General features: G+C 30.8%; 1 non-coding gene across 1 annotated transcript; it reads right to left on the bottom strand.

The window, feature by feature from the left end:
• Positions 1-9,149: 9,149 nt before the first annotated feature.
• LOC145569603 (small nucleolar RNA R71) lies at positions 9,150-9,257 on the bottom strand. The gene has a single exon (XR_014096189.1). It is a non-coding gene; the product is annotated as a small nucleolar RNA R71 (small nucleolar RNA).
• Between the last annotated feature and the right edge of the window lie 6,742 nt (positions 9,258-15,999).

Genomic DNA, 15,999 nt, shown 5'->3' with positions numbered 1-15,999 from the left:
GTTCTTCGTTACTCTAATGAATTTAGATTAAGATTTTCTTTAACATTTTGTCGAAGTTTCCTAATTGTTTAAATATTTTATCAGATTTTTACTTTTGTTATTTCCTTTTTTAAGTCATTTAACTAATACGCAAAGGAACCAAAAGATATCTTTAGATAGAATCGAGTGGGATAAAACTGTAAATAATTTCTATAAATAAAACACATTTAAGAAGTAAATAAGGGAATACACGTTTAAATAATTCTATCCTACGGAGTATATTTTTATTTATTTATAAAAAAACTTTTGTATACACCCGTTTTACACTAATATTAGTATACATCGAGCAGTATAAGGGTAACTTTTAGCTAATTTTAGGGTAACTTTTTGCCTTTTTTGGCTAACGTTAAACATAATACAAATTTTATATAAATAAACAACAAGAAAAGTTTTATAAAGGTAATTTAATTACATTCAATCACTAATAGTTGGTTTTTATTCATTTAAAATGTGATTATTTGCTAATAAAGCGTAGATAATTTTTATTTATATTGGGTTACTTTTATGAATATTGGGGTAACTTTTATTCATTTTAAGGTTAACCTTTGATCAATTTAAATTATCTTTATAATGGATGTACAATAATTATTGTACACCTGATTTTTTTAAAAGTTTGTGTTTAATTGTTAACTAGGTTAGATCCCGTGCCATGCACGGTGATCAATAGTTATATTTATACTTATAGATTATTGGTATATGAATATTATTATAAATTAGTCGATTAATAACAAATTATGTGATAGGTTGATTTAATATTTGCGTTTCTGAATTGAAACATCTAATATAACACTAAAAAAAATAGACAAAAAAAAAAAAGCAGTCTTTTTCTTATTGTAAAATAAGTCACAAATTATTTTAAGAGTATAAATTTTTGTTTATAATTGCCTTATTTTTTTTTTAGAAAGAGTTGTGAAATCTTTTTATTTTAGATATAATAATTACTACATTAATATGGAATATGTATAATATTATATTTTTGTAAATGATTTATTTCCTTAATTAATAAATTTTTTTAATTTAAAAAAAAGTTAAGGACACACCAGGAGATGTCATGTGTCATCGCTGGTGTGTCTTTTAGTATATAGTATTGACTTGGTTAAAATCCCGTGTAATGCACGGTTGCTAAATGATTTTGACAATAATATTTCAAAATATAAAGTATATAAAAGATATTCAGAAATATTGTGGTTATGTATATATGAAGTATAATTGGTAATTTCGAAAGAAAATATCATAAGGTATAAATAGTTTACTTACAGATTTTGCCAAAAAAAAAATAAAATAAAATAAAAGAGAGAGATTCAAAAAAGGCGGGAAAATTTTTCATAAGATAATGACAAATGCCATGGAAGGATTTGCTTTTAGTATAGGTTAATAGATAGATTATATGTATAAAACAATCGTACATTTATTTCGAATTTCCCATATATACTAGCTAGTACTACTACTCTATAAAGTCCCTACTTCCCTAGAACAATAATACGATCAACAACAACAACAACAACAAAAAATTAAGGGCTTACACCTAAGATTGATTAGAGGTTAGAGAAGAAAAACAATGGAAGACAACAACAAAAACAAGAATGTTCGTCAAAGTTTGTTTGGAGACCCGAAAATAACCGAAGAACTATTATCAATCGCCGTCGAAAAGGAAATCAAACGATCTCATGGTGGGACAAATTTGTTTTGGGAGTAAATATTTCGTGCCAATAGTTCCAAGAAAAAGCAAGTTAATGGTGCAACTAGAGCAAAAATAACTGAGACTTCTATCAGCCGATGTGGTGCGTGTACGAAACGGATTAGATTGATCGGGTTTATGTGCCGGTGTGGTGGCGTCTATTGTGGGTTGCACCGCTACCCCGAGGTAAACTGTTGTGGGTTTGATCACAAAAGTCTTGGACATCAAGCTCTCTCCAAAACCTTGCATGCTTGTGCATTTAAGGCTCCTAAATTGAATAATTTTAGCTAGACTTAAGACGTTTTTTTAAAAAAAAAAAATCTACTGTAAGAAATTAACAAGTTTATGCAAAGATTTTTTTAGTCTGCAATTTAGAAGTAATTTTAGTATGCTTTGATGTAATATTCTATCTTCATGTATACAAGAAGGAAACTGTTCGGTTTTTTTTTTTTTTCTTTTTTTTTTTTTTTTTTTGCAAGCTATGAGACACACGCTACGCGTGTATCTCTTAGCTTATGCAATATAAAGTGAGAGTAGAAAAATTATTAATACATACCGTTGCATTTTGAAGAACCATTTTCATCCAATATTTTCCTTCATAATTTTTGATAGGTTGAATATCATACAATTTGATCATTCTAACATTTGAAACGAGATTTAAATAAAGGAAAGGAGCATGTGAATTTGACATAAATTAAGAATGGGGTTTATCCTAAAACATGATTCTAATTGTAATCACAAAATATAATATCAAGCTATTAGAAATGTAGAATCACCATTTTTTTTTTATCATCAAACAAACCATAGAATCCGTGAATCAATGGTAGATAAATTTATTTTTTACCTTAAAAGTAAAAAAGATTATTCACCTTTTTGAAGATCATGTCACTCGAAAAATAAGCGAATGTTCGTGATTTTGTATTCTTTGTCGAGTCCGATGTAGTCAACCATCAAACAATCAATAATTCCTGCAAATTCAACTAATGCCATCATCATCATAATTGAAATAATTAAAAAAATGAATACTTGAAATAAAAGATGGTTTCTTGAAAGTGACAATTGACTTTAATGGTTTATGATTAAACGAAATAATGAATTTTGGGGTTAATCAAGTTTTTGGTGAAAAATGAGACCAATATAATTAAAAAGCACATATGGTATAATAGATTTGGAAAATTGAAGCTGATAATTTTGAAGAGATTTGTTTAGAGGAAAAAAAAAAAAACTCGTCAAATGCTGGGATAACATGCTTATCTTAGCAGTTATCAATGATATGCCTGATGATCTTTTCTTTTTTTTTCTTTTTTTTTTGCTACTCCGTATATGATAACTGTCAATTTTGATGGTGTATTAAAGTTAATAACTGCTTGTTTAACGTGGAAGAAAAGTAATGATAGAGCAGTTTAGAATTTTTATTTTTATTTTTATTTTATTTTGTTTTTTTTTTTTTGGAATAGAATAGAGTAGTTTTTTGTTTAACGTGGAATAGAGAGTAGTTTTTTTGTTTAACGTGGAATAGACTGCTTTAGAGCAGTTTTTTATTAAAATAAAATTTAATCAAAAAGTTTTGTGTGAGACCGGGCTCACAAACAAAAAGACGCAGGTCTGAGAAACCCGACCAAAGCCCACGCACTAACATTTTATAAAATCAATGAATTTTCTCATTTCCGCCATTTTCCTCAAATTTCGAACGTCGTCATTTCCTCAGAGCATTCAAATCTTCATATTTCAAAGAATTCAAATCTTCAATCTCAAAAAATTCACAAAAATGGAGAAATCAAACAACATGATGATAATTCAAGAAGAATCTGATTCACCTATAGAATCAATTTCGAGTTCAATTACTGCTGAAAAAGGTACAATTTGTTTCATCTAGTTTCAGATCGTAATAAGATTTTTATAAATAAATTACAGAAATTATGAATTTTAATAAATGAAATGCAAATTTAATTTTAGATCGTATTTATAAGATTTCGCATAGCATTAATTTAAATTTGCATGGCACTTATTGATTAATTTTAAGCTCTAAAATTCAAATATACTAATTGATGATATAATTATAGAAGGGAACACCAATCAACAAAGAGATGATGAAGAAAGAGATGAAGATGCTGCGAATATAATAGGTATGTTTGTTTGAAATTATAAAAATTAGAAGTATAATACACTGATAATTAAATGCTCTATAATTATAATGATGTAATTGTTGACAATTAATTTCGAGTTCAATTCCTGACTAAAATAATCAAGTTCCTGACTGAAATAATTTAATTCCTGATTGAAATAATCTAATTCTCGACTAAAATAATCTAATTCCCGACTGAAATAATCTAATTCCCGATTGAAATAATCTAATTCTTGACTGAAATAATTTAATTCCTGGCTAAAATAATCTAATTCCCGACTAAAATAATCTAATTCTTGCATGTAATAATCTAATTTCTTACAAAAATAATGTAATTCCCGACAAAAGTACCTAATTCCTGACTGAAATAATATAATTCTTGAGTGAAATAATCTAAATCCTGACTAACATAGTTTATTATTAAATTATAATACTGTAATTCCTGACAAAAGTTAATCTATCATCAAACAAAAATAATATAATAAATTTTTAACAGTATGACTTATATTTTACTTTGTTGCAGATTATTACAAATATGACAATGATGAAAACATAAGTAGATGTCTAGCAGGTTATACAGTATCAGACTACAATGATGGATATTTTTTTATACAAAGCTCATTCAAGATCTGTTGGTTTCAATGTCAGAAAGTCAACAAAGAGAAGAGATAATAATGATATTCTGTATGAGTTTTATTTTGGATGCTATAAGGACGAACAGACGAAGAGTAAAATGAAGATTGCAGGTGAACAAAATCTAGTTGAAATACCAATATTAGATAGAACTGATAAAAAAAGAGAAAAGAAAGGGAAGTAAATGACACAAGAAATGGATGCAAAGCTCTTATTAGTTTCAAGAAAAACGCAGAAAGTACATTTGATGTTCTTATAATGAGTTGGAGCATAATCATGAATTGGTAAACATAGTTCAACGACATCATCTTAGATCAGAAAGACAAATATCGGCTCCAATGGGTGAGCTAATTGAGAGCATGGTTGAGAGTGGCATTAAACTAATGGATGATTACAACTATATAAGCAATGAAGCTGGAGGAGAAGAATGCATAGGTCATTCTAAGAGAGACCACCTTAATTATGTATCAAGGGTGAAAATGAGTATGGTTGAAGGTGGAGACATGCATAATGTATTAGATACCCTTCAAGAAAGAGCAGATAAAGATCCTTCATTCTTTTATAGACTGAAATTTGGAGAAGAAAATAATGTGGTAAGTTATTTTTGGCGTGACTATCAAATGCTTGAAGATTTCAAAGCTTATGGTGATGTTTTAATCTTTGATACAACATACAGAACAAACAAATATGGGTTGATATGTGCAACATTTGTTGGAATAAACAACCATTGGAGAACAACAATGTTTTGATATGCCTTTATAACTGATGAAAAAACTACAACATTTGTTTGGCTACTTTCAATTTTCAAAAAATCAATGTGTGGAATTGAACCAAAATCAATCTTCATTGATGAAGATCTTGCAATAAGCAATGCCATACCGAGGTAAGCAATTTTAGCTTTATAATATATATGTTTTATAATTTAATATCTGATTAGTATAAGTAATTTAATACTACCTCTGTTTTTTATTAGTTGACACGTTTTGACTTTAGCACTATTCACACACTTCCCTTTGATCATGTTTTGTGATTTATACGTAATGAAAAATATAATCATGTGGGGTCTTATTAGATTCGTCACGGTATATATATATTCAAAATATCAACTTTTTATAAATTTTACTTATCGATAATTAAAGATATTAACGGTTGAAATCGTGCAATGGCAAACGTGACTAAAGAAACGCGTCAACTAAAAAGAAACGGAGGAAGTATAATCTAATTTCTGACAAATATAATCTAATTCCTTACAAAATTAACCTAATTCTCAAAATAAACTAATACCTGACAAAAATAAACTAATGACTAAAACATACTAATTCCTGACAAAATTAAACTAATTCCTGACTAATACAATCCAATTCCTGACTAAAAAATTTTAAATCCTGACTAAAATAATCTAATTCTTCTTATTATTATTGAAGGTTAATCCAAATTCAAGACATAGATTGTGTCTATGGCATCTACAAAAGAATTTTGTCTCACACTTTGGAACTCTTAAAAGCAATCCTGATATCAAGAATATGTTTCACAAATGCTTAAGTGGTTGTGATTCAGAATCAGAATTTGAAGAATGCTGGCACAAAATGGTTCAAACACATTATTCACCTATATAAAATCAAGATTAATATCATATACAAATCTTAAATATAGTTAAGATATAAAATAATAATAAAGATAATAAAACTTACAATATCATCAGACTTAAGCTTATTATCAAATTGATCCAAATCAGAAGCTAACTTTTTGCTCTGCATAGCAACTTCCACTATTTCATCAATATTTGCAAAGAATTCGGGATTATAATATATATCATCTTCTCCTTGAGATTGAGACTCTTGTGAAAATGTCCTTGCTTCATCCTTCAAATCAATGGCAAAGTGAATTTGGTTCTCTAATACAATCTTCAAGTCACGACCAAATTTCATCATTTTCTTCTTCACAGACTAGTAAAAAATAGAACAAAAAGTGAATAAGTAACATATAATAAAATATTGTAATTCCTGACAATTATAATCTAATTCCTGACAATTATTATCTTATTCCAGACAAAAATATTGTAATTTCTAATAAAAATAAACTAATTCTTGACAAAAATAAACTAATTCTTGACAAAAATAAACTAATTCCTGACAAAAATAATCTAATTCCTGACATAATATAAATCCTGACTGAAATAATCTAATTCCTGACCGAATATTCTTATTCTTGACAAAAAAATCTAATTTACGACTGAAACAATCTTATTCCCGACTGATATAATTTAATTCCTGACAAAAATAACTTAATTCCTGTCCAAAATAATACAATTCCTAACTAAAATAATATATTTCTTGACTAAATTAATCTATTATCAAACAAAAAATTTAAAAGCTGACTAAAAACTTAAATTAATCAAAAGATGAGATTTTAAACTTACATCAATATCCATCTTGTTAATTTCATCATCAGTTGGAAAATCTTGAGGAATCATGTACATAACATATCTAGCTTTTTCATCTTCAGCTTTGAAACTAAAGCTAGCGTACACCAGGACCTTCCTTCTTTACATCCAAATCTTCTTCATCACTCTTTTTTCAATTTTCTCAAGCTAAAAAGCTTTTAAAACATCCTTATCACTTTTACCAGCATACTGTTTTGGAATGGTCTGAGGATATAACTTCAAAGTAGCATAATCCATATTTTCTGCAACAGCCTTAATCCTTTCATTCAGACTTTCACAAGTCCAATTCATTATAAATTGCTTCCTATCAAAGGTGGTCCCAAAATCAAACTTTTGCAAAAAGGCAATAACAAACGCAATAAGACAACCATTTATTTGTTTTGATTTAGTTTTCCCTCCCCCATCTATCTTCCTCTTCAAAGCAAAAGCTTGAAATTCTAATATTGATTCACATATAGAATCCATTACATAACCAGCCCAGTTGTAAGTCTTTATAAAACGAACATCTTTTAAAGACTTAATAATGTTAAAGTTTGGAGACTTATCACCCATTAGAACCAAAAAATGGGATACAACAAAAAGAACAAAAAGTCTCTTGAATTGATAACCCCTATCTGTATATTTCTCAAACAACTCCAAATAAGTGTCAAAATTGACATATGTCTTTCTTTTTTAGTATCTCCACTTTTCCTTTTCTTACTTTCACCAAATTTTTCAAATTCAACATCATCTAAACCCAAAAATTGCCGACTTCAAAGCATCATTAGGATTAAATCTTTTCTTCATTTTGGATATTTCTTTCACAGGTTTATTAGTATAAGGAATTCCCAACACATTAGCAATATCACAGGTATCTATATGAATGGCAAGTTCCTTTTTACAAACAATCAGATTTCTAGTCTTAGGATTATAATGAGTAACTACATAGTTGTATAACTAATGGCTAATGTTATCCTTCAAATTAAGATGCAGCAAACCACCAAAACCAATCTCTCTAACTTCCTTCTTTTGCTGCTCACTAAGTCTTCCAGAACTTGACAAAGTTGATTAGTAGTGGATTTAGTACCAACTGTTATGTCTGAAATATTATCTTCAGAAATAGCACTGAAAAATTGAAAAATAAAAATAATATTAAAATTATAACTGATGAGTCTATTTTATACATATATTTATTACCTGTCCCACGGTCATATTTATGCTTATTTGAGCTCTACAGAGCTATTTTTATTACTAATATACATTTTCTAATGTTTTTGTAGAGTTAGTATTATTTTGTAGGAATTTGCAGAAATATGACAATTGAGCCACTACAAATACATTAGAGTTGGATCGTATTTTATGATCGAGTATTTAAAGCTCAAGACCGTACTAAATAAATTTAGTTCGGTGATTAAGAGTTCGATTTAGTGAAGGAGTCCAAGTTTTACAAACTAGCAATGGACCGAACAAGTTAATAATTGGACCCAAGCTTGAGAAGCCAAAACCCATGAGAACAAGCCAAAAGTTCAGCTGTGCGAGTAAAAATATCGAGCCCGATCGGGCAAGTGTGCTACAATCTTCTTGCTTAAGTCGGTTTCCAACAGCCTTGGGCCCATTAATAAAATCCATCTTTCATGGTTAAAGGAGCATGCTTTTGGGTTGTTTGTCTTTTTATTTTGAAGACTTTGTTTTCGGCAAAGAGCCTGTTAAAATTTGGCGCCGTTGCCGGGGAAATGGTTTTATTTTTATTTCTGATTAATTTGTAGTCTAGATTATTTTCTCCCCTCTCAGAGAACGCAAGTTCTTTGGGATAGTATCTCATATCTATTTGTTTAGTACAGATCAAGAATCAGAGATGACTGCACCACCACCTCCTTTTGTTCGCAAGCTTAGCGATTATTTGCAGCCATCCCTGACAAATTTTCCACATCTTGCTCCTACACCTAATCTCGATGGAATACATCAATTCGAGATTAAGCCCCAGTTTATTACTATGATCGAAAGAAAGCAATTTAGTGGAGCTAAGGGTGAAGATCTAAATCTTCATATTTGGATTTCAGCCAATATTGCAACACTATTAGGCAAACTGGGGTCATGCGGGGCCAAATCAGGGAGATTCTTTTTCCCTTTTCTTTATGTGGTCAAGCTAAATTATGGTATAATATATTGAATAGAATTGCACTTGGTATTACTAACTGGGATACTCTTGCTTTGAATTTCTATAATAAATATTACCCTGCAGAGAGGGCAACATTGTTAAGAAGTGTAATCCAAAACTTTTCCCAAGAAACTGATGAAAGTTTATATGAAGCTTGGAAAAGATTTAAATATTTGCAGAGATAATGTCCTTATCATAAACTAGCACAGTGGCAGATAATACAAGCCTTCTACAACGGGCTTGGATATAATTCAAGAATGATTTTAGACTCTGCAGCTAACGGAAGATTTATGAATTTAGATGTGAATATTGCGAGCAATGTTGTCAAAGAGATGGCTATTCATAATTCCCAATATGGGAATCCTAGAGGATTTGCAAACAAGGGAAAACACCAAGTCGATTCTATATCCATTTTGCAAGCATAATTGACTTCTATTAGCCAGAAATTAGACAATATTAATAATTCTAATTCATCTTCCGTTGCTAATGTTTCTAATATTGGTACCAACTCTGCAATATTTTGTGATAATTGTGGTCTTGTAGGTCATTGGGCACAGGACTGTAGGAGTTCACTTGAGAAGATTAATGCTTTTCAAACCTATAAGCAAATTAGTCCATACTCTAACACCTACAATGCAGGGTTGAAAAATAACCAAAGTATGTCGTACAATAGTACGAATGTGCTCAACTCTCCACCACAGGTACAACAACCACAGCAGTGGTATTACCAACCTCCACATCAGAGACCACAATAGGTTGTTACTCCTCAATCTGATTCTGGCCTATCAAAAATCAACACGATGTTAGCCAATATGCAGAAGCAGATGCAGAGTAGAGATACGCAAATTGACTCGATCCTAGCACAAAATAAAATCATAGATAATCAAATTGCGCAACTTTCCTCTACTCTGCAAACTCGCCAGTAGGGAGTCCTACCATCACAGCCAGTACAACCAACAGAATACGCGAACGCAATTACCTTGAGGAGTGGTTCACACTATGATAGGCCTCTTATGCCCAAAAATGATGAACCTGTTACAACAAAAATTGCTAATCCCGATTCTGTTAAACCAAACAATGTTGTTACTAGCCCTACAGGGCTCAAGGGTAAAACTAACTCTTCTAATAATTCTTTGCAGGGTAAACCCCAAGACAAGAATGGAGATGTGCAAGGTCCTGTTATCAAACTTCCATTCCCAAATAGACATCTAAAGAGTAATTTAGATAAGCAGTTTGGTAAGTTTCTGAAGATTGTTAAAAATTTGCAGGTAACCGTTCATTTCACAGACTTAATTACTCAAGTTCCTGCATATTCTAAATTTATTAAAGAAATTTTGACTAGAAAAAGATCTATTAGTGAGGTAGAGACAGTTGCTTTTATTGTGGAATTTAGTACTATATTACAGAATAAATCTCCACCTAAACTAAAAGATCCGGGTAGTTTTTCTATTCCATGTCATATTGGTAATCTGTCGATTGAAAAAACTTTATGTGATTTGGGCGCTAGTGTAAGTGTTATGCCATTATCCACGAGCTCTAAATTAAATATCGGTAAATTAAAAGCTACCTATATTACCCTAACAATGGCCGATCATTATGTTAAATACCCTTTAGGTGTTTTAGAGGATGTTCTGTTAGAGTAGGTAAATTTTATATACCTGTTAATTTTGTTATTCTTGATATGGAGGAAGATTTGCAAATTTCAATTATTTTGGGTAGACCATTCCTTCATACTACAGGGGAAATAATAGATGTGAAAAAGTGGTAAACTTACATTATGTGTAGGGAAAAAGCCCCATGTTAGAGGAAAAGTGTTATAGTATTGGTGTGGTTGATGTAAATAGTTTGTCTAATAAGCCCCAAACTCTCGTTAGAGATCCCTTGGAGGTGGTATTTTGTGTTGCATCTTACGCAGGAAAAAAATAGTATATCGAAAGATGAAGTGGATGCTGTAGAAAGAGCTCTAAATTGTGTAGGGCTCAGATTTGAAGATGAACAAGTGGAGAGAGAAACAAACTGTAGAAATTGAGTGCATGGTTAAAGTTCCACCCGATCGGGTCATAAATGCCCGATCTTATGGGAAAACGAAGGTATACGAGGCCAAAGAGGAGTCTCGTGCAGCAAGTAGTCGTGAAAATCCACCAGTTCGTACCTTGGAGGTGGGCCCGGTCGGGCCACTCTCACCCAGTCGGGCGTGAGACCGTGACAACAAAACTGGCCAACTTCAAGACGCTCTAACTTTTGCATTTCTTAACGAAATTTTATGTGTGACCTATCGTTGGAAAGCTCTTTAAGTCTACTTTCCAATGAAATAAGAATCACTCCATTATAATTTGTATAAAAAAAGTTATGAGCAAAAAAGTAAACCTGACTCGTTTTTGCTTCTTTTCTTACTAACACTTTATTTCTTTTTCGTCCAAAATTGTACCAAGGTGATGCATTGCAATGCTTGGGATGGTAGTGGATACAAGTTTGATGATGAGGGGCAATCACTAGGGTTACTAACTTCCCTTTAAGCCAATGATGACATTGTCTGATTTTGCTTGGGGGGATTTCTTGTATATAAGGTACTCTTTATTTCCCTTTTCTTTTTATTTTCTTTGGTGTGCTTAGTTTAGATTTATTGCTTTACTAGTACAGATTTTTTTCCTTCTTAAGATAGATTTATTTATTTCAAAAAAATAAAAAAAAAATCCAAAATTATGTTCCAATGAATTATGAATCATGCTTCCCTGTGCCCTTAATGAAAATTTTTCGAAATTGTTTTTATTCTTGGTTGTTGATGATAAATATTGTAGATTTTTTTATCATGATTTGATTTTTGATTGCCTTGAAATCTTAATATGCGTCAATTTTTCCCAACTACCTGTGAATATAGTGCTTGACTAGTTGATTTGGTGAGTAATGTGTGTTAGTTCCTAGTATGTGAATGAAGTTGAGTATTGGTTTTTAATTTTGAGTAATGTTTGTATGACTCATTACTATGCACAATGAGGAGGACAAACACTACTAAAAACCAAGTGAATTGCGACCGCCACAAACGGTTGTAAAAGTAAAGGAAAATGGTTGCAAAGTGTAATTGCGACCGTCACCCGTCGTTATTTTATTGGTTGCAAAAAAAAAAATTACGACCACTTGGCGGTCGCATATCAAATTGCGACCGTTTTCTGTATTTTCAACGACCGTTTTATTAGCAGATGTAATTTGTTATTTGCGACTGGTATGGTGGTCGCAAATATCTAAAATTACGACCGCCTATGACGGTCGCAAAAAGTTGCATAATTGCGACAGGCAGTGACGGTCGCAAAAAATGCGAAATTGCGACAGGCAGAGACGGTCGCAAAATGTTGCAAAATTACGACTGGCATAGACGGTTGCAAATTGTTGCAAAATTATGACAGGCGTAGACGGTGGCAAAATGTTGCTAAATTACGACAAGCATAGACGGTCGCAAAATGTTGCAAAATTACGACTGGCACCGACGGTTGCAATTTTAGAGTATTTGCGACAGGCCAAGACAGTCCCAAATATCATGTAAATGGATGCAATTTTCATAATATTACTGTTTGCATTTGCGTTGTCATCCTAACCTGAAACTATAACCTGTTATCATATTATAGAATTTGAAAAATAATAAAAAATAAAAATAAAATGCATAATTCATATTATAATAAGTCCAACAACAATACTTACAATAACAATGTTCAAGTAAATAATAATAGTAATTAGTTAGTAATAGTTTACAAAGCCAAATTTAAAAACCAAGTTAGGCCTATATGAATTATAGTTAGTAATGGCCTATGTTCTTTCAAAAATAGATAAGGCCAATATATATGCCTATATGAATTATAGTTAGTAATGGCCTATGTTATTTCAAAAATAAATAAGGCCAATATATATGAACAATATAATACCAAGTTAAGGCCTATATCCCTCCAAAATAGCTAAGGCCTATATTCCTAAAAAAGCTAAGGCCTATATTCCCCCAAAAAAAAACTAAGGCCTATATGAACAATACTAATCTAAGAGCTATATGAACAAATAAACTACGACACCGGAGTGTGGTGACCAACCCCACCACCACTCATGTCCGGGTCATCTTCCCTATGAAGCTGAAATGAAGGACCACCTGAACAGTTAGAGAACAAGTTCTGCAACATCATCTCCATCATTCACTTACTCTCAATTGCCGCCTCCTCCCGCTCCTTCTTCAATGCCTCCTGCAATTGCGTAGCAAACTGTGCCTCCATCTGTGCCTGCATCTGCACTTTTGCCTCCTCTATTCGCTCGGCAACCTCGGCTTGCACACGTTCTTCCAAATATGAAGCTATAAAAGGATTGTATGATTGCAAGCCTTTCTCAGAAGAGGGGCTGTAAAACAAACTAGCACTTGCACCTAGGCCCTTCACTACACCCTTTTTCCTACCACCAACAACCTCCCAGTATAGCTGGTCAGGGTCCGGTTGTGACCCTTGAGTGGAAGACTTGCCAAGCTTCTTTTGGTAGGCATCCTGTAATCAAACAACTCATATTTAGCATATTAAACATGTTTATAGTTTCAAATGGCTTAATAATAGACATTTTCATGCATTTACAAGGCTATAGGATCATAACTAGGCTAAAATGGCTTAAATGACCTTCTAACTTACCCATTTCCTTTGTTTTTGCTATATTCTAAGAGTTTATCATTCAAACAACTCATATTTAGCATATGAAACAAGTTTATAGGTTTACATTGCTTAATCATAGACATTTTCATCCATTTACAAGGGTATACGGTCATAACTAAGTTAAAATGGCTTAAATGGCCTTCTAATTTACCCATTTTGTTTGTTTTTACTATATTTTAAGAGTTTACCAATCAAACAACTCATATTTAGCATATGAAACATGTTTATAGATTCAAATTGCTTAATCATAGACATTTTCAAGCATATACAAGGCTATAGTGTCATAACTAGACTAAAATGGCTTAAATGGCCTTCTAACTTACCCATTTTGTTTATTTTTTATATATTCTAAGAGTTTACCAATCAAACAACTCATATTTAGCATATGAAACATGTTTATAGATTCAAATTGCTTAATTATAGACATTTTCAAGCATATACAAGGCTATGGGGTCATAACTAGGCTTAAATGGCCTTCTAAATTACCCATTTTGTTTATTTTTGATATATTCTAAGAGTTTACCAATCAAAATACTCATATATAGCATATGAAACGTGTTTATAGATTCAAATTGCTTAATCATAGACATTTTCAAGCACATACAAGGCTATGGGGTCATAACTAGGTTAAAATGGCTTAAATGACCTTCTAACTTACCCATTTTGTTTATTTTTGATATATTCTAAGAGTTCATCATTCAAAAAACACATATTTAGCATATGAAACATGTTAATAGGTTTAAAATGCTTAATCATAGACATTTTCATGCATTTACAAGGCTATAGGAGCATAACAAGGCAAAAATGGCTAAAATGGCCTTCTAACTTACTCATTTTGTTTGTTTTTGATATATTGTAAGAGTTTGTCATTCAAAAAACACATATTTAGCATATGAAACATGTTTATAGGTTTAAATTTCTTAATCATAGACAAATACATGCATTTACAAGGCTATAGGGGCATAACTAGGCTAAAATGACCTTCTAACTTACCCATTTTGTTTATTTTTTATATATTTTAAGAGTTTTTCAATCAAACAACTCATATTTAGCATATAAAATATGTTTATAGATTCAATTTGTTAATCATAGACATTTTCAAGCATTTACAAGGCTATGCTGTCATAACTAGGTTAAAATGGCTTAAATGGCCTTCTAACTTACCCATTTTGTTTATTTTTGATATATTCTAATATTTTATCATTCAAAAAACACATATTTATCATATGAAACATGTTTATAGGTTTAAAATGCTTAATCATAGACATTTTCATGCATTTACAAGGCTATTGGGGCATAACAAGGCTAAAATGGCTTAAATGGTCTTCTAACTTACTCATTTTGTTTGTTTTTGATATATTCTAAGATTTTATCATTCAAACAACACATATTTAGCATATGAAACATTTTTATAGGTTTAAATTGCTTAATCATAGACATTTTCATGCATTTACAACGTTATAGGGGCATAACTAGGCTAAAGTGGCTAAAATGACCTTTTAACTTACCCATTTTGTTTATTTTTTATATATTCTAAGATTTTATCATTCAAAAAACTAATATTTAGCATATGAAACATGTTTATAGATTCAAATTGATTAATCATAGACATTTTCAAGCATTTACAAGGCTATAAGGGCATAACTAGGCTAAAATGGCTAAAATGACCTTCAAACTTACCTATTTTGTTTATTTTTGATATATTCTAAGAGTTCATCATTCAAAAAACACATATTTAGCATATGAAACATGTTTATAGGTTTAAAATGCTTAATCATAGACATTTTCATGCATTTACAAGGCTATAGGAGCATAACAAGGCTAAAATAGCTAAAATGGCCTTCTAACTTACTCATTTTGTTTGTTTTTGATATATTCTAAGAGTTTGTCATTCAAAAAACACATATTTATCATATGAAACATGTTTATAGGTTTAAATTGCTTAATCATAGACATTTCCATACATTTACAAGGCTATAGGGGCATAACTAGGCTAAAATGGCTAAAATGACCTTCTAACTTACCCATTTTGTTTATTTTTTATATATTCAAAGAGTTTATCAATCAAACAACTCATATTTAGCATATGAAACATGTTTATAGATTTAAATTGCTTAATCATAGACATTTTCAAGCATTTACAAGGCTATGCTATCATAACTAGGTTAAAATGGCTTAAATGGCCTTCTAACTTACCCATTTTGTTTATTTTTGATATATTCTAATATTTTATCATTCAAACAACACATATTTATCATATGAAACATGTTTATA

Source organism: Chenopodium album, chromosome 11 (assembly GCF_948465745.1).
Source record: "Chenopodium album chromosome 11, dcCheAlbu1.1, whole genome shotgun sequence".
NCBI classification, from domain to species: Eukaryota; Viridiplantae; Streptophyta; class Magnoliopsida; order Caryophyllales; family Amaranthaceae; genus Chenopodium; species Chenopodium album.
The sequence above is the reverse complement of the archived record's forward strand: the minus strand, read 5'-3'. Positions and strand labels throughout refer to the sequence as shown.